General features: G+C 38.8%; 1 protein-coding gene across 10 annotated transcripts in view; it reads left to right on the top strand.

Annotated features, from left to right (window-relative positions):
- Positions 1-19,723, top strand: part of LOC147584351 (uncharacterized) — a 477,282-nt gene that overhangs the window by 292,231 nt on the left and 165,328 nt on the right. Inside the window, exon 8 of one of the 10 annotated variants that reach the window (XR_015248642.1) lies at positions 2,426-2,499. The exons of the other annotated variants lie outside the window; for them this stretch is intronic. The gene's annotated coding sequence lies outside the window, so the exon portion shown is untranslated. The remainder of the gene's footprint in view (positions 1-2,425; positions 2,500-19,723) is intronic. 10 annotated transcript variants of the gene reach the window in all.

Genomic DNA, 19,723 nt, shown 5'->3' with positions numbered 1-19,723 from the left:
TTGGCTATTCTCAATTGTAGCATTAATAATGAAGTTAATACTGTATAATATTTGTCGAGAATCTTCTATATACTAGATACTACATGTTTTACATACATGATTATGAAACCTCATAACAAATATTAGGCTAGCTGGTATTTTTTCTGTCTTACACTTTTGAGAGAACTGAGGTTCAGGGACATTAATGGTCTCGCTCAAGTTCTCACAGCTCATCAGTGGTAAGGTGGAGATTTGAATACAGATCTGACTGGTTCTAATTCTATAATGCGGTACTCCCTCTCCTAATAATATGTAATATTCTTTTGTGTATTTACAGAGAACAGGTATGTCACACTATCTCAGTTGCCTGAATAACAATCCTGTAGATGTATTTTTGTTTTATAGTTGAGGAGTTGAGAAACAAAAGTTCAGAAAATAGAGTCTACTCAGCTAGATAGAGGCACAATTCAGACTGAACTTAAATCAACTGGATCTTCATCCATGTTGCTTCTACTGTGCAAACTGAGCTTGGCCACAGGGCTGCAGATTAGTGGGCTCCATGAGATATTAATGCAATTTCCAGGTGGTAAGAGTTGCTCTTTTTTCAGAAGTACTCAAAACAATTAAAAAGGAGGAACCACTTAGTAAATAAGTACTACTGACCTGTTTATTCACTTTGTAGTCAGTGGAATTTAGTTCTTGACTCTGGACAAAAATCACATCTGATGTCCATTTAAGAGAAGTCTTTTCTCAGAGGCTATATTGCCGCAGCAATGAATTAGCAAAAAAGCAAACAAGAACGAAGAGGAGTTCATGGCTCTGAAAAAATTGAGAAGTCCTGGGATGCAGCATACAATAAAACCTGGACTTGACACATCTGAATTTGGAAAATCACTTCCTTAGAGTAGGCGACACAACTACACAGGCGTGTAACTGCAGAGATTCGTAATTTTTGGTTGAATGACAGTGGTGTGGCAGTGAATTCTGTTCTAGAGACTTAGTTCAGATGATCAATATAGCCATAGATGTATAGTGATAATCACTGTTTGTTGAATGCCCATTTTTCTCTGAATACCACCGTTGGTAATTGTGTCTGTGTATGGGGGTAAGGACATCTAGAGGGAAGAAGGGAGGAAATGAATAGAGTGCCACTATTAAGTGAGAGAGAAGAGAGCAGGATCTCTTAAAGAAGATAATATGCCTTATTTTCAGGTGATTGTACCTCCCATTTTTTCCTCAGCTTGCTGAAAATGTAAGGCCATGATTGACCTAGGAACTGTTAAAGCCATCACTTTACTTGATTTCTCTGTAGCGTTTTGAGTTTGTTGATGATCTTTCATCTTTTGATCAAATGCTTTTTTCCTGGTTGTCTGATATCCTGTTTCTCCAGGCTACTTTAATCTTTGTGTTCCTTAAATGTTCTAGTTTCCCCAAATTAATCAGCAGCATAAAAAAAACTCTGTATACCTATGACTTAAATAAGTCCAAATACCATTTGTAATAAAATTGTGAATGGAATTAACTCTGCTGTTAAATGACACAGGATCTCATAATACAATGCAACAAAAACATTTAGACAAAAAGGAAGGACAGGGGCACCTGGGTGGCTCAGTTTGTTGATTTAGGCTTAGGTCATGATCCTAGGGTAGTGAGATTTAATCCCATGTCAGGCTCCATGCTGAGCGTAGAGTCTGCTTAAGATTCTCTCTCTCTCTCTCTCTCTTTCTCTCTCTCTCTCTCTCTTTCTCCCTCTCCCTCCCTCTCCCTCCCTCTCCCTCTCTCTCCCTCTCTCTCTGGCTCCCTGTCTCCCTCTGCCCCTCCCCTGCTCTCCCTCTGTCTCTTAAAAAAACAAAAACAAAAACAAGCATTGTAAAAACAAAGGACAGAGTTGTATTAGGCACATGCTAACAATTAGAATTAGAATTGGCATGCTAGAATAAACACAGGTTTAAATAGACATTATTAGAAAACATGAAGAGGGATATACTTTTATATTGATTGAAGATAAAACATAGGTTGAAACATAGCACTTAGTGCTAACAAATATATCTTTGTGTATTTACTTGCTTATTGTATATGCAGACCTGCCTGATTATAATGCAAGCTTTACAGGGGCAGAGACACTGGAAGAGGTTCATGAGAAGTTGCCAAGCCCAATGGAACTTAACCAGTCTTTGATTATGAAGCCAAAAAACCCAAAAAACAGAAAACAAAAACAAAAAACAAAAAAACTAACTAAAGAGATAGAATGATAAAAATAACAAAGTTGGTTTACCAGATGTATCTTGAAGCTTGTCTCTTGTGGCAAAGAATTAGCTAACTTGTTTAACAAGTACTTATTAAGTACCTGCTAGTGCATGTGGTTCTTAATATCACAATTTGTGGTTTGTCTACTATAATTCTCTAGAAGCATTTCCCTTTCTGATAACTGTCCCCTACTGCGCAGGCTTTTGAAGAAGAGACTGAGCATCTGAGAACAAAATGTCTTCTGCATTCAGTCATAATCATTCACTGCCAGACGTGAGTTCTGACCATATTATTAACTGATTATTTGCTTCATATGCAAAGACTGATAAAAATGGATAAGCCTTAAAGTTTAGTGTCTGGATACAGAAAACATGTGAAACACACTGGTCTGAGACTCTACAAAAACTTGAAAAATGAGGGAGAGAAAAGGAACATTTTAAAATCAAACATTTAAAGGTTGGGGGAACATGAGAAACCAGTATAAAAATGATAAAGTATTCATGAGGGGATGACGTCAGTCATCACCTCAACACTTGGCCGATTCTGTGAACAACCCATTTTTTTAATAGAAATTTTAAAATTTGACATAGTTTACACTTAGATATTTAAAACTGTGCCCAGGAGGAAATATTTGGCATGCTTTCCTTGCATGTTCTTTTTAAATGGGTGTAAGATGATTAAAAATTAATTTGATTGCCTAGAGTTTTGTTGCATAACTGAAAAAAAAAAGAATTTCATCTCAGATTGGGGAGCAGGCTATCAAATCATAAAATTATGAGCTCACTTTCTATTTGATGTGAAATCACTTGGATCCAGTCCCTGTTCTGACCAGTTCCTGGATGCATAAGAGGAAATGTGTACCAGAACTACAGTCACCAGTAAAACCCCAGGCCCCCAACAAAGATGAGACTCATGCTCTTTTCTTTCCTGAATCTTCCAGATGCTCTGTCTGTATCTCTCTCTAGATGATATAGATATAGATATACATATAGGTATAGATATAGATATAGCTTCAATAAACTCTGCTTGCATTTAAAAAATTAATTTGATTAATTCAATTCAGTTTAGTAAGAAGAAAATACCTAGAAAAGAGATAAGACAAACATAAAGGTAACAGTAGACATTTGGTGTGGATCCTGTGATTCAAGGTAAACAGTATTATGATAATAACCAAAGATCTTTGAACCACAGATTATCATATTCATTGGCAATATTAAGCACCAACACATTTGTTGGATGATAAGTACAATAAATATTGTTCACAAAAGGATTTCTGAAATTATGCAGAGAAAAGATTCATGACCCAAAGAAATAACTTTACACACAGAAGAAAAGAGAATTTTGCAAGGCCTTTTTTTTAATTATCAAAAAAAAAATTGAGTTAGAAATGATTTCTCATCTGATAGACAGTGAGTTCATAACCTTATGATATGATACCTCAATCCCCAATTTGAGATGAAATTTTTTTTTCAGTTATGCAACAAAGCTCTATGTATAGCAGTGCTTGGGCTAAGTTTCAATACTATATGAAATATTGATTACTGCTTTCTTGCATTGTGTATCTAAGGGTCTTTAAAAAGCTACCTGCGAGGGCGCCTGGGTGGTTCATTCGGTTAAGCATCTGACTTTGGCTCAGATCATGATCTCACAGCTCGTGGGTTTGAGCCCCACGTCAGGCTCTGTGCTGACAGCTGGGAACCTGGAGCCTGCTTCAGATTCTTTGTCTCCCTCTCTGCCCCTCTGCCGCTCATGCTCTGTCTCTCTCTGTCTCAAAAATAAACAAAACATTAAAAAAAATTATAAAAGATAAGTGAAAAAATAAAAACCTGCCCTGCCTTTGGTCAAAGTTATTGCAGAAAATTATATTAAAATTATTGGTGGGACACAAAAGTAACACATTATTATAAAAAAATCAAATACCAGGAAAACTGACCTAGTCTGGAAAAGATCAAAATTTTTTTCTGAGGAAATGAGTTTTTAATATGAGGCCTGAAGGATGAGTTGGAGTTCATGTGAAGAGCGAGAGAAAATTCTTTCAGAAAGGGGGAATAGTGTGTGCAAACGACCCAGTACAGAAAGGATTGAGGTGTATTTCTATAAATTCAGGGGAAGATCAAGAATGCTTTTTACCAAACTGTCAGCACTAATTACTTTGGGAAAAGGGTTCTTTCCTTTACTATACCATATAATTAAGTGGTAGGATTGTGATGAATTCAAGTATTATTCAAAGTAAAGAGATTCAAAGTCCTCTCAACACATACACAAATTTAGGAGTGAAGACAGGTAGAAAATGGTACTCAAATGTCATTTCATGAGAGGTATCCATTTCAGAAGGCCTGACCAAAGGTGCCTCTCAAAGGTGCTTCTTTACATTTGACAGGTCTGCAAATTATCCTCAAATCATATTAAAATCCAGATTCAAGTCTAATAGGTCCAGGCCTTGGCTTGAAGTTCTGCATTTTGAGCAGACTCTCAACTCATGGCAATGCTTGGCATCCTTGAGGAGCAAAGTCCCAGGTGATTATATAGACTGTCAGAATTGGAAACGTTGAACTACAACTGTTGGCTGTTAAGGTCATCCTGTCCTTCCTCTCTTGTCTGTCTTTTCCACCTGACAAACCACTTTTTCTCCAAGTCTCAGTGTAGGGGAGCCATACACATCGGTCAGCTGTAGAGATTCCTCCAATGAGTCTCAAGAGCAGAGTTCCTCAAACAAGTGTGTAAAAGAATCCCCTGAGGGGATTACCAGATATGCAGCTTCCTGACCCCCATTCCAAAGGATAAGAAGCAGCTTGGTCTACAGCGGTGTAGAAATTCATGATTTTCACATATAGTCTTTCTAGAAGACTCTGATGTAAGTGGTTCTGAGATTTAATTGAGAAACCCTCTGTATGTTTATTGTCAAGCATGGTGCTCCCCAAATATTTGGTAGATAAATGAATGAATTAGTATAGGTTCCCTTCCTCTTTTTCTTTTGTGATTATAAAAGTTAAAAATGCTCAGTCTAGAAAATCAAGAGATATTAAAAAAATAGAAATGTAGAAAAATTTCACTGGTCATCCTCCCACTGAAAAGCAAGCTTTGTTTTTGTTTTTTTTACTTTTTACATATTTTTTTGGTGCCCTTTCTATACATTTTGTTTCATTTGACTCAGAACATATTGTATATATCCCACCCTACATTCTTTGCGGATGAAGAGAATGTTAGTGTTTTCCATGGCATTGTTCACATAAACACATTATTTCAAAGGTTGAATTGGACAGCCCTTTAAACATTTACATTTCGATTACTGTCTCATTCTTTGACAGCAGACTAATTTACCAAAGGGGGAAAAATCATTACCCAAATTTTGGGATTCTAAATTCTATTTTCTCAGTTCATGTTTCATCTCTTAAAAGACAATTCCAAAATAAAAGAAGTTCTCATTTCCCAGAAATTTGCAACTGAAGTGCTTCTACAAGTTGCCACATTTCTTTCCTATAATTAAGTCGCAAGGATTTTTATGTGTTAGATATGTGTCACCTTTTTGATTTCTAGCCAGAAAACTGGGACTTAATTATTAGCTTTTTAGTGACCTGCCATTTATTTGAGGATGTTGACATTTGCACAGCAGTATTGTGAGAAAGGTGCCTGAATATTTAACAACCCAGTATTACCTCTCGTGTCCTTGAAAAACCAGCCAAAGGCATCATCTTACTTTTCACTGTTCAGATCATGTGGTTTTCTGTCACTTAGCACAGTGAGAAGACAGGTAACGTTCAATTCTTCCTATCAACAGTGTTCTGCTTTACTCTTGATTTTTTTTTCAATAGTATATTGGATAGTGTATCTCTTTATTCCTCTGTTTTTGTTGTTGCTGTTGCTGTTGGTTTTTCCTAAAGGAGACTTAAAATTGGATAGTAATCTAGCCCTAAGTAGCCCAGAAGATTTACGTCAGTTTTTTCGTTGATCTGTACTACCTTCCAAGAAGTAAATTACCTTCCAGTGAGTAAATTAATCAGGAGAAAAATGACTCAGTGAAACAGGAGTATAATAAAATATGAAATATGTCCCCCCATTCTCAGGGAAGTTTCTTGACCCTTGTGATCAGAGGTATTCATTGTTTTTAAACTTTGATAGTCGTGATGATGCATTTTTTTTTTTCCACAAGGAAATCGTATAGGAAGTAGAAAAGTAAACTGCAACATATATTCAGGTTTGTTGTGCTCAGTTAGAACTCTGAGTATTCTGGAATATACTATAATCAAATTCTGCATAGTCACAATAGCATGGAATAATCCTGAAGTAAAAACAGGACTTGGTGGGTGTTCATTCTGGATGATTCATTCAGGCCTAGGGTGAGAGGTAGTAAGCACAATCAGCGTTTACTGAGTTTTCTTCATCTTCAGGTGTCACTGTGCCAGATTAGCTGAAATGACTTAACACTACCCTGAACTCATGTTTCTGCATAACTCATGCATATTCAAAACTTCAGTTTTCTTGGGGCATCTGGGGGCTTCAGTCAGTTAAGTGTCTGACTCTGGATTTTGGCTCAGGTCATGATCTCACAGTTCATGGGATCGAGTCTTTTGTTGAGTGTGTGGAGCCTGCTTGGGATTCTCTCTCTCTCTCTCTCTCTCTCTCTCTCTCTCTCTCTCTCTCTTTCCCTCCCTCCCTCCCTCTCTCTCCTCTCTCCCTCTTTCTCTCCTTCTCTCTCTGCCCCTCCCCTGCTCTCTCTTTCTCCCTCTCTCAAAATAAATAAACATTAAAAAAACCCACAAAACAAACAAAAAACTTCAATTTTCTTAACTTTAATGTCTAGAGAGGGATTACACATAACGATTTAATCAATTGAGAACTGAGCAGCGTAACATTATAAGTTACTTGCTATTGATCTCCTCTTGTGGATAACTATATTTGGGATCATTAATTTATAATCTAGTGGCTAGATTGACCATAATTGAAAAAAAAAAAAGAAAAAACATTACACAGAAAGAGAGAGAGAGAGAGAGAGAGAGAGAGGGATGTATGTGCTTAAATACTTCTAGTAACTCTCAACACAAAAAAAGATAAGAAAATTAGTTTTTAACAGTAAAACTTTACATATTGGAAGATTGCATTTCATAGACTTAGGACTCAGTTTCTTCTGTCAGAGTTCAAGGCTCATAAATATATTCAATTCTGTGGCAGGAATGATGTATTTCTCTAGGTTATACATTGCATAGAAAAGGTTTTCAAAGCCTAAATGTACTCATCAGCTTTATGTTTGTAAAATACTGGTAAAAGAAATGTGTTTTTAATTTTTTTTTGGATGTTCCCAGGAGGCAAAGACCCTTCAGCTTCTCATTTCAGATTCATTGGAAAGAGAAATTGGAGTCAATCATTTCCAGGAACCAGGCATCTCTATTTTTAGCCTCTGCTGATTAAGACCATGTTATCTAATAGGAAGAATGTGAACCGAATGTACCTTTTTACTCCCGAACAATACTTATGGGGTTTTCATGATACTAACAGGGTATGTTCTTGAATAGATACATGGGCAGTAAATCGCTCTTATTTGAGTTCACCGAGGAATGTTGTTGGATCCAGTTGGGTCAACTCTGGTGCTTCTATTTTGTGCTTTTCAAGGTAAATTCAGTTAAAATCAAGTCTTGTGTCTTTGTTTTGCTAATGTGGATCTTTCAAATTTATTCAAGTAGTAAGATGGGGATAGAGAAGAAAGTTAGTTAAGGCTAAAAAGAGAAAAACAGGAAATCATAACCGATGCTTGGAATGAAGATATCGGCATCATGACCAAAGCAGATGAGCTGCAGAGAGTGAGAAATAATAAATGTGGTAGGTGGGTGCTGAAGAGGGCGACAGAAGGAAAGTAATGGTGAAATTTCAGTCAAGAGCCTTGTAGAAGTGGGGAGGAGAGGGTACAGAAACAGAGGGAGATCTTCTTTTAGGGAAGGGATCAGAAGTATAAATGTATCAGAAATGAGAAGCAGAGAAGTTACCATTAGTAAAATAGTGATGTGCCAGAATTTGGTAACAGAGACTTTGAAGAGTAAAAATTACCTTGTTGCAAATTCAGAACTGGATTTGGCAGCGGAGACCCATGACAGTAGGAGAAAAACTAAAGGAGAAACAGCTGTTGTATAGATTTAAATGACAAGACAGAATTAGGGGGGATGAGAGGACCCCAGGTCTTTCAAAGAAAAAGCAAAGCAGACCACCACTTCTCTCTACATCAAGGCAGGTGGTATTCACAGAGGAAGAACTGTCTGGGAGAGGGTAGCTGAGTCATTAGGCGAAAGGCAGGTAATGGCCAAAGCACTTGGAGGAGACAGTACCTGGATCTTTCACATCTGTTGGCTACCTTAAATCTTATTTCTTCCTTTTCTCCTGAGACTCAAATTGCTCTCTCCCTTCTCTGCAGGTTCTTTAAACAATGACAACTTTAAAAGACTCCAGATGGTTTTGAAAATACTTGAAAGTCATCCAAGGTGCACTGTAGGCCTTTGTAGACACTCCATGTGGAGCCAGTCTGAAAACCCTATAGTTTTTCTGTTTGGATTATGTTTTGGGGCTGAGCTGAAGTTGCCAGAACACACACAAAAAAGTTAAGAATTAAAAATAAGCCAGCCCCAGCCCATGTGCACTCAGCAACAAAAAGACAACATGAGTTCTTATAGTCCCATTGATTTTGGTTATGCTGTGGTCCCATTGGCTTTGTGTATCGCTCTGTACTCTACCTGGTCTTGTTGTGAGCAGAAGGCAAAGGACATAGTGACCAGTGGAATAACTCATTCCCTACTTCTTAGATATCAGTGTATCACACACTCCTTCAGTGGATTTACTGTGCTTGCATAGGAACTTTAACCTACGATGGCTTCACTGGGAATATATTAGATTCATACACTCAACCAATTTTGCCTAGTTTTTTCCAGGACTGTTGTATAGAAAGCCAATCTCAAGAATGAGCTGTGTTGAAATGACTTTAATAACAACCAACAAGTGTAAGCAGGTATGTTTAGAAGATGGGAAGAGTGCAGAAAGCTGAATTTTAAATTCTGTTTTTCAAGTAATTAAGTGATGAAGCACTGAAAAAGCAGTGTAAGGATTGTTTAGATGTACTGGTTTCTTGGGAAGAAATAATCCAAAGTTTTAAGGTAATACCAAAACATGAGAACTCTGAAGTATGAAATTCACATGTGGATTTACATTCTGGGTAAGGGGTGTGTGTGTGTGTGTGTGTGTGTGTGTGTGTGTGTGCATGTGTGTGTATGTGTGTGTGTTTGAAAGAGGGAAAGAGAGGGAAAGGGAAAAGAGAAGAAGAATAAAATGTCTGTTCTCTTGATGTGTTGACTGATTTATAACAAGATGATTTGTGCTAAAAATATGTTTTCTAGGCTCTCCAGCCCCTCTATCTGCAGACAGCTTGGCAGGAAGAACATGTGGGGTGGTTCTGGAAGGAGAAGGGGTGGTTAGAAAGGTCTAGGTGTTACATGAGTGTTATTTTGACTGTGCCTAAACTTATGGGGAGGTGTTTTATTTTTAACACCATTGCAACATCAGTGTGTCTTGTAGCCAATATGTGGACAAGAGACATGAAGGATGGATGGATACTTAAAAAAACTTGTTCCATTGGCAAGGTTGACCCAGTTGAAATATACCTGGTTTAGGGTGAATTTTCAACTCCTTCCAGAGTACTAATGACAAATAACAAGATTTTAAAAATAATTCTATTCATTTAATTAAGCAAAAAATTTCACTTACATCCTCACATCACCAAGGAGGCTCTTTGCACTAAGAGATGTCATAAGAACTCCTTGCAAGAGTTGTCCATGCATCACAGAGAGAAGGGTATTCATGATTGTGGACTATTTCTCTCCAAACCCACATCAAGAAGATTTTCAAGGGATCAAGGGCAGCTTGCAGGTTCAAAGAGAACTGAAATCACATACTGGTTATTGATAGGATACTATTATTCATCAAGAAAGTGTTTCGACATGGAGAGTTCCGTGTGTTACATGGTCGTAAAAGTCACCAGTGACTATGCCTTTCTGAGCAACGTACTGTCTAACGGTTTGTGAATCTAAGAGTAAGAGGAAACACCACAAATTTGCTTTCAGCTTTGGTGAGGCAGGGACAGTGTTTCTCTTGCTTCAGTCGCTCGTGCTCCAACTTCGCCGTTTTTGCAACCTCTATAATCACTTGTATTTACTATTTACTAAATATTTGCTTTAAATGGACTCAGCTGTGCTTAAATAAACTGATTTTAAGCAAAATTAAAAACAAGGAAAATAAATCAGTGTCATTAAACTCTGGCTATGTACTGCTCTTGTCTGAGACCCTCACCTCAGTTGTGTTCTCTTCCTGTTACAAAAAAGAAAACTAGCAGTGTTAGAAAGTGCTAGCCACTTTCTCTGAACTGAGATCTTCCTCTTGGAGGGAGTCTGAAGGACTAAGGGAGAATTACAAGGCACTAACAGTGTTATTTAAGGTGAAAATCCTGAATCTCTTCTAAGATTTGTAGGACGCCCAACTCTTGTCTTGTCCTGACCCCCCTGGGCAGGTCTTCCGTCTCTGTGTGACTCTGGATGGAAGGGAGTGGGCTCATCACTGTGATCCCAGTTACATGATCACATGAGTCCCTGCTAAAGTGAGATGGGTAGCCCTGCATCGGCCACCCAACCAGAACCTGCCACAGAGGTCACCACAGCAGAATGGAGAAGGGTGGCCACTGGCATGAGGCTGCCATCTTTTCCTACTTTTGCAAACTTCCTCTCCCACAGGAGTTTAGGGAAACTTGGTTAGGATGAGATGGTCAGGAGATGAAGAAAACTGCTGATTCTTTTATGTGACATGTCTGACACCTTCCCTGACTTCTTTGTTTTAAAATAAATCCCCCCCCCCCACCGCCATCATATTCCCTATCACCTTTTCTTGCTTTATTTGACAATGTCGCTCTTACTACCACTTAGCACCGTTGTATGTTACTACCCATGGTACCTAATAATAAGTTTACATTTGTTTCTCTCTTTGGTTTTTCATTGATTAATTGATTGTCTCCACCACTAGAACATAAGCCTAGAGTATAGGTATCATTGGCCTCTTTTGTTTACAGCCATATCTGCAGCTGCTGGGACAGTATCTGGCATATCGTAGTTGGTAAATAAATATGTGTTTAATGAATATGAATGAATGAAAGAACTGGCTTTCAGAAAGGAGTTAGTGAAAAAGGATTTCAGGTCACCTATAAACATTGATAGTTGTAAAGATCAGTTGAATTATGTATGATACAAAGTGAAAAATGTCGCCTAAAGAAACACAAACATTGGCATAGAGTTTGAGGTGACATTTTATGTGGGGGAGAGGGGGCGTCAGGCTGGTGTTTTTTTCTCCTGCCACAGCCTACGGATGAAGTTTAGCAGCAGGTCTTCTAACGAGTATCATTGACTTGTCATGGGTCATGGTAGTTGTTATTCTGGATCATCTGCAACAAAGTGTTGAAATGACATGAAGTCGGCATACCTGTGTGCCGAGGAAGAGCCCGGACCCTTCTGGGAAGGCTCACCTGAAGCAGTGAGGCGGGCAGCAGACATTCCTTAGCGTAAGATGCACTAGATGTGATCCTCAGAATGTGACCCTGTGGGATAAATAACGGGTAAATAAAAGGAAACATAAAGGAGAGGGGAAAGTGTGGTCCAACTAGTTGGAGAGACCCAGATTCAACAAGGCCAGGTGGCCTATGGTAAGGCATTGCGAGGCCAGTGTGCTACTTTTCCCAAGTGTATTTCATGGCCCTCTAGCCCCGGGATCCCACAGGACTGGTGATCCAACAGCCTCACTTGGGAAGCCTTGGAGTATCTCTGTGGGCCGTCAGGGAGTGCTCCTAGATGCCTTTTCCAGAATTAAACACAGATTGCTGGCTCTTTCTGGGCAAAGACAGAGTCAGAAAAGTCAAGGGCTGTCGCTCCATTTGCTGACAGACTCCACGCAAGAGCAGACATTTTGTGTAAGAAATACATTCTTTACTGTTGCCTGATAAAATGGCTGATGTAGTAAAAAGAATAATTAGCCATGTTGCAAGCCCCACCTTTCTGTGACCTTCAAGAGGTATTGATACTTTTCTGGGTCTCAGTTTCCTTCTTGTAAACAGAAAGAGTTAGTTAAGAGGTCTTTGAAGTCCCTTTCTCCACCAGCACTCAGTAATTAAATGGCTTTTGGATGTCTGTTCCAGCCCTTAGCACTGTTTTATTCTAAAGGACAGACAGATAAGACCCAGATGAGGGAAGAAGAGCTAATGATTTGAAGCTTGGAAGTTACTGGCCGAATAATGATTTTCATACCTAGGACGTGAAACCGTTAAAAAGCCACCTTCCCTAATGAGTCTGTAAATAGACATCTGCAGACAAAATTCAAACACCTCTGGCTTAGGGCCCAGCATATGAGAGCAGAGCTCCATGGTACTTGTTTGTGATGTTTTAATTTTTGTAGTAATTTTTTGGTTCTTTAGTGAGGACAAAAAAGAAGTTTTAATTTTTCTCATTTCTGTGTTACTTGAAATAGCATCCTTGGTCTAGAGCCAACAGGATTCTTGAATTTTAAATCGAAGCTCCGAGTGACTCAGACTTAATTGGACACACCTCTTGGCTCAGACTATTGATAATTAGTCCATTAAACATTAGGGAACTATATACCCTCAAGTTCCCCAAATAAATGTTCCAGCAGTGGTGGGGAAGATGTAATTTATTATAATAGCTCTCCTACAGTTACCCAAGTACAGGGATAACGATTTGCAGTGCTTTTCTCTGTATCCTTTCATTCCTGCTCTTTATCCCGCATCTCCCTATGCTTTAAACTACAAAATTCCAAGGACTGAGGGCGTCTTAAAGGAGGACTGCCTCATCCCCCTCATAGGACAATGACCAAACTAGAGGTGAATTCAGGGTTGGTTTTGTGACTCAAACTAGAATTGGAATTTAACGTTCTCGGTGCTACTTCTGGATTAACTGCTAATTAACAGGAGGATATAACTTGCCTGTGCCTTGGCTTTCTGGTGTAAAATAAAGGTATTAGCGTAGAAAATCTGGGACATCTCCTCCTGTTAAGAACAAACAACAACAACAAGAAACCTTTCTTTTTCTGTCCTGGGAATGAGATTAGGAGGGGAAGGAAAGAGTCTATGAAAGACACACAGGGAAGCAGGGAGTGGGAAGAACATGGGTTTAGTGTGGGCTCAGCTCCTTAATGGTTACTTCTGAGCAGGAAGGTAAGGGCAGGGTCCTGGGAGAGATGATAGTAACATTCCTTTCCTAAAACCACGTAAATGGGCATCACTTGCATTGTTATTTATACATGACTTACCTTACAGGCTCTTTTTTGTCTAGCCACTACTTGGAACACATTAAAACCAAATTAAAAATGGATAAATATGAATAATAAATAGAACAGGCTCATTAAAAACAAAAGAAATGAAGCATGCCTTACCTTTATCACCGCACTGAATATTTTTTAGTGTGTGTGTGTGTGTGTGTGTGTGTGTGTGTGTGTGTGTGTGTCTATAGTATTCTCTACCATTATGACTTCTTCTTTTTGGTCCCCCATGAAGTGGCCACTGCTTGGCCATCAGGCTTCATCTGCCACCTCTCTTCCCCCAGCCCTCCTGTCTGCAATTTCAGATTCTCACACACGCTCATGTTTGTCTTTCCACATGCAGTCTTTGTGTCTGAAATGCCTCCTCTCGACCTCCTCCAAGAATCCTACCTCTTCTTTCAGTTTTATCTCAAATGCTTCTGGGAAGCTTTCTTCATCTTCCCATGGCCAACATGGGTGCCCCTTTACCCCTACGTCAGTAGACATTATGAATCTCTGTATTGAAGTGGCTGTGTATTATACTGATTTGCATATCAGGTTCCTGCTGGACTATACACTCTTGAAGGGAAGAAATTGAAATTTTTGTGTATTTGCAATCAGCTTGTTTCCACCTATCCATATTCATCTGCCTCATCTGTTTCTCCATCCTTCCTCTTCATACTTCAGGTCATTTAAAAGTATGGCCGGTAACTGAAACGTAGCCCGTACGGAACAGGTCTTCACTAGTGCCAAGGAAAGGGAAGGCAGCGAGGATTTGAGCAGTGGCTGGGAAACGTACTGTATCAGCAGAGGTAAAACCTTTTGTTATTGGGACCTGGGCTTGACATTAGGGGTGCTGAGGCTGGTGGGGGATTGGGGCAGCCAGCTTAGTCACCACTATTATTTGGGGATGGTCAAGGTGTGTTCAGAAAGTTTCTCAAAGTTGTTCCTTGGTCACTTTGGCTTTAGCTGTCACTCTCTTTTGATGGAGAAAACCCTGTTTGTTGTTACTTGTGGTTACATTGAGTCAAGTATAAAATTATTCCCATAGCACATATTCAAGTGTAGATTTACCAAGGCTATTGGTTAACATTTAAAGTAGCTTTACCTTTCAGATTTCAGGAAAAATACACACACACACACACGCACACACACACACACAAACCAAAGCACCCTGATTTGTTGTTAAAGCGTTGCTTCTCTTTTTTTTCCTGAGTACTCTCCCACATTTATTTTTCATTGCTTCTCTCTATTTTAAGTCCTTTAAACCTAAAACAGTTTGCTCCTGGTGCCGTTCTTTGATTCATATTATGCTATACTCTGAGAATTTCCTACGACTTCTGTGTACAAATCCTATGTATCTTTCAAGGGCTAGACTTCCTTCTCCTATCGAGTTATCCCTGGTCACTGTGGTCCTTATTGAGTTTCTATCAGTGTTAATGACATCTAGACTGCACACACTGACTTTGCTCTCTTTCCATTCATCCTGTTCCAGTTGTTCCTGGCTCATTGATGTGGGTTCACTGGGGAGCAAGCACATTGAAACCAAGGTCCATCTCCCACATATACAGCTTCTGTACCTTTGAGCCTCAGTGTTTTGTTAAAACATGTAATCTTCACTTAGTAAAATATACTTGATGATGTAGGTGATAACAGGAAAATCACCCACCAAAATTAATTGCCGCTAGGATACCCAAGTTCTGGTTCAGAGTCTTAGTTTACAAAGTACATTTTGTATCTTGTCCTCAGAGGCAAGCAAAGAGAAAAAATATGAGCGTGGCTCAACTTCTAAAATTCTCAACTTGGAAAAGTTTATATTCTTAAAGAAAAAGGTAAAAGATGAGCTGTAAGATACTCCCCTAGGCTTGCACTCTGAGATCCACTCTTTCAAGGCGGAGTTCTATGAAGAACCAGCCAGTGGGTAGAGGTTTACTTTGGCAGTTGAGGTGAGTTGATCATAGTGTTGCATTTCTTGGAATCACTACTCGAATTTTACATACTATTATTTTTCCTCCCCATTTAGAAAAAAGTTAGTTGCACTTCTTACTAATACTTATAAGCTTTTAAAAAGCCATCACATCAATATTATTAACTATGTAGTGAATATGCTTTGCTTATATATTTCCATGCACATCTTTAGTCATTTTTCTAGGGTTAGACTGCTAGAGGCAGAATTTCTGGGTCAGAGCACACAGACCTGCTTAAAGTGCATGTTTTGGAAAAAGTAAAGAAAATTATGATTTGGCATGTGATGCTGAGGGAGAGGAACATTATGGCTTGATTTTTATAGATTTTTAGCCCCTCCACCCCCCGACTCCTTTCTCTTCCTTTTTTGAACTTAATTTCCTCATTGGGTCAGTTTCCTTCACCATCCACCATAAAAGGATGCACGTGTAGTATACTGGACCAGCCCTGTCAGGATGCCATTTTGAATGGGATACTTTATAACTCTTGTTGATCTTTCACAATAATATTCAGGTCAGTTCAACCCAAACTGCCTTTAACATTTTCTAGAATGGTTTTTCAATTCAGGATTTCATGAAGACAGAAGTAGGATTAGTTGATGATGAATAAACCCACAATCTCATGAGAACTGCAAACTTAAGCATAGCTATTCAGAATAATTCACAATTTACATCTATATACACAGACACACAGCTATTAATTAATAGCATACACTGCTATTAATATACATTCCATTTTCACTAAAGACCTCAGTGAAAAACCCTAGTTCTATGTTTCTAAAAAAAGTAGTCTCGATTGTATTCCCATCCTGAGTGCCTCTTGCTTTGCACACTCCACAATTTGCTGATTGTCCTGTGTGAACCCAACACAGTTTTCTCCCTTGAGGTCCCTGAAGTTATGGAGAATCCATCTCTGCATACATATTTGCTCAAAGTTCACTTTAACCAGGTTTGGGCATCATCAGTTCCATTGCTCGGGAGCTTTTACTGTTTTCTGTGAACTCTGTGAAAATTCCTGTCTCTAATTACTTCCTAGTGAGATGTGACTTCTTGTCTTTGCGGCGGGGCTCTGCGCTTCTCTGGTTCTTTAATCTGAGTACACTGTGTTCTCTGGCTTGCTTCTCCTGGGTTCTGCCTGTGTGTGTTCTGGAGCAAATTTTGCTTTGGTTAATCAAGAGCATAACTTCCTGATGAGAGTTTGAGCTGAAAATGGGTTTTGCCATGATGTATAAACTTGGATACCCTGACATTTACCCCTCCTCTTTGGTCCTGCGGAACCCAGGGCACATTTCTACTGTCATATTCTCTTGAATATCTGCCTCATCCACAGATTAAATTGCAAAATGTTGTGTTTTTCTTTTATCCATCCAGTATCTTGCTCAGCGGGTGTAAGATTTTGTGAAAGTATTTGTTGTTAAGATGTTGTGAAACAGTTGAAATATCTACTTAGTTATTTCTGGTCAGCATTTTGCTATTTAATCAACTCACCTCCCTTTTGTAGATTACATTTATTCAAACAATACTAAGTCTTGACTCATTGCCCAGAATGAGTTTCGGTGTGCTTGTCTCAGCCCACGGAATGCTGTCCCTGATTTGCATGTAGAAACTGTGTTTTCAGAACTAATTTAGCAACATGATGGGGCCGTAATGTTTTTTTTTTTTTTTTTTCAATTAGGAAATTTAATTTCTGTAAATAGACTTACAAAGATATAAGGGTCAATTCCAATTTGGATTTCCATTTATTGTATTGTTACGATTGAGTAAATGCATATAACGCCACGGGAATTGTGTCCATAAGGATGGATGCAGTTATGCAATAATAACAAACAAACACACAAACAAATTTAGTGGTTTAAGACAGCAGCATTTATTTCTCATTCATGTTACGTGTCCATTTGGCTTGCCAGGACTCTGTTTTGTATTGTTTTCACTTAAGTTTGTAGGCTGATGAAGGCTCTACCATCTGGACCATCACCAATTCATACAGGGAAGCAGTGGTAAAGCACTAGAGGTCCTAAAGACTTCCAGAAAAAGAAACACGTTATTTCAGCTTTTTGGTTAGTAGTCAAAGCAAGTCACATGGTTTTCTCAACTCCAAAGGGGTGGGGTAGCATAATTCATGTGCCCAGAAAGAGAAGAAATATTTGGTATTCAGAACTAATGACTCCCTCAGTTTGTATTCTAGTATTAGATATTCAGCTCACTTTCCCTCCCTCTGCCAAGTGACCTAATAATACCATTTCCAGGGAAAGGAAGACCAACCATGGAAGTGTCATAATTTCACAAAAGGGTGTGGATGAGGCAAGTGCAGGCTGGCTGGCGAAGGCTGGGATTCTAGATTAGGAGCATCTGCTAGTAGAGCAGACAAGGGAATGAATTCCAAAGACGCACTTGGAATTGGTAGGTCTTAAATCACTGGGCTGGTTCCTTGGGTTCAGATAGACTAGAGGTTTAAGCCAGGGATACAAGTCACATAAGCATCAATCCATCATAACCATTACCATAAATCAGAACAGAAGGAGTGTCACACACCTATAAACATGACCAAGGAAAATTTCAGATCTGAAAAGATGCTCATTTGCTTTTATTCAAATGTTTATTTATTTATTTTGAGAGAAGGAGAGAGAGAATGAGTGAGTGAGCACAAGCAGGGGAGGGGCAGAGAGAGAGAGGGAAATAAAGAATCCCAAGCAGGCTCCACACTGTTAGTGCAGAGCCAAACTCAGGGCTCCATCTCACGAAATGTGGGATCATGACCTGCACCAAAACCAAGAGTCAGATTCTTAACCGATTGAGCTGTTCAGGTACCCCACACATTTGTTCTTTTTTATCCTCAGCTAAGGAGGATAGAAGAGGGTTCACGTACATTGTTTGAAGGCAGAACATAGAACAGGCTCACAGTGTGCTTGTTTTGCCTTAATAAAATTTAAGAATCTTCATGGAGGCTCTTTTTATGTAAAATAATTATTCTTAACCTTTTGTGATTCAAATATCCCATTTAGAATCTGATAATGCAATTTAATGCAGGAAGGACAGCCTTCCTTGACCTAAACTTCATACTTTATACAAAAATTAACTCAAAGTGGTTCACGTAGTTATGAGTAGAGTAAAGCTATAACTTGTAGGAAAAAAGGTAAGTCTTTAGGATCTAGGATTAAGCGAAGAGTTCTTAAACTTGACATCAAAAGCACGATCCATAAAAGGAAAAGTTGAAAACTTGGAGCTCATCAAAATTAAAATATTTTACTCTGCAAAAGACTCAATTACGAGAATGAAAAGACAAGCTACAAAGATAAAATATTTTTGCAAACCACATATCCAAAAAAGGATCAATATCTAGACTGTATAACAAATTCTCAAAATTTAACAGTGAAAACAAGCAAAAAATCCAATTAGCACATGGGCAGAAGATATGAAGACATATTTTATGAAGAGGGTGGAAAAGAAGCTCGTGAAAAGATGTTCAACATAGTCGCTTGGGAAACGCAAATTAAAACAACAATGAGATACCACGTATCAGTCAGAATGGCTAAAATAAAAAATAATGGCAACGTCAGATGCTGGAGTGGGTTCAGAGACCCTGATCCCCACACACGGATGGTGGGCACAGGGCAGCAGCTCTGATACACAGTTTGGCATTTTCTTATAAACACTAGCCATGTGTGTTAGTCAACTTGGGCCTCCATAACAAAATAGCACAGGTCAAGTGGCTCAAACAACAGAAATGTATCTTCTCATAGTGTTGGAGACCAGAAATCCAAGATAAAGTTGTCACCTTTTGAGGCCTCTGTCCTTGGCTTGCAAATGGCTGTGTTTTCATTGTGTGCTCACATTGTTGTACCTTGGTCTCTTTGTTATCTGTACCTTAGTCCCCTCTTCTTAGAAGGACACCCGTCGTATTGGGTTAAGGCCCACAGGTGTGACCTCATTTTACCTTACTTACCTCTTTAAAACCCTATTTCCAACTACAGTCATATTCTGAGGTACTGGAAGTTAAGGCTCCAAATATGAATTTTAAGGAGATATGGTACCACCCAAAGTATTCTGCAAGTACCCTCTAACCTAGCAATTGCACTCGAGCATTTATCTCAGAAAAAGTAAGATTTGTTTTAAAAAATTGGTACGCAAATGGTCATATCAGCTGTTTTCTATTATGAGTCAGATGGCCTTCAATGGGTAAATGGTTAAATATGGTATATCCATACCATAAA

Source organism: Puma concolor, chromosome A1 (genome assembly GCF_028749965.1).
Source record: "Puma concolor isolate L17-30 chromosome A1, mPumCon1.1.hap2, whole genome shotgun sequence".
Taxonomy (NCBI): domain Eukaryota; kingdom Metazoa; phylum Chordata; class Mammalia; order Carnivora; family Felidae; genus Puma; species Puma concolor.
The sequence above is the reverse complement of the archived record's forward strand: the minus strand, read 5'-3'. Positions and strand labels throughout refer to the sequence as shown.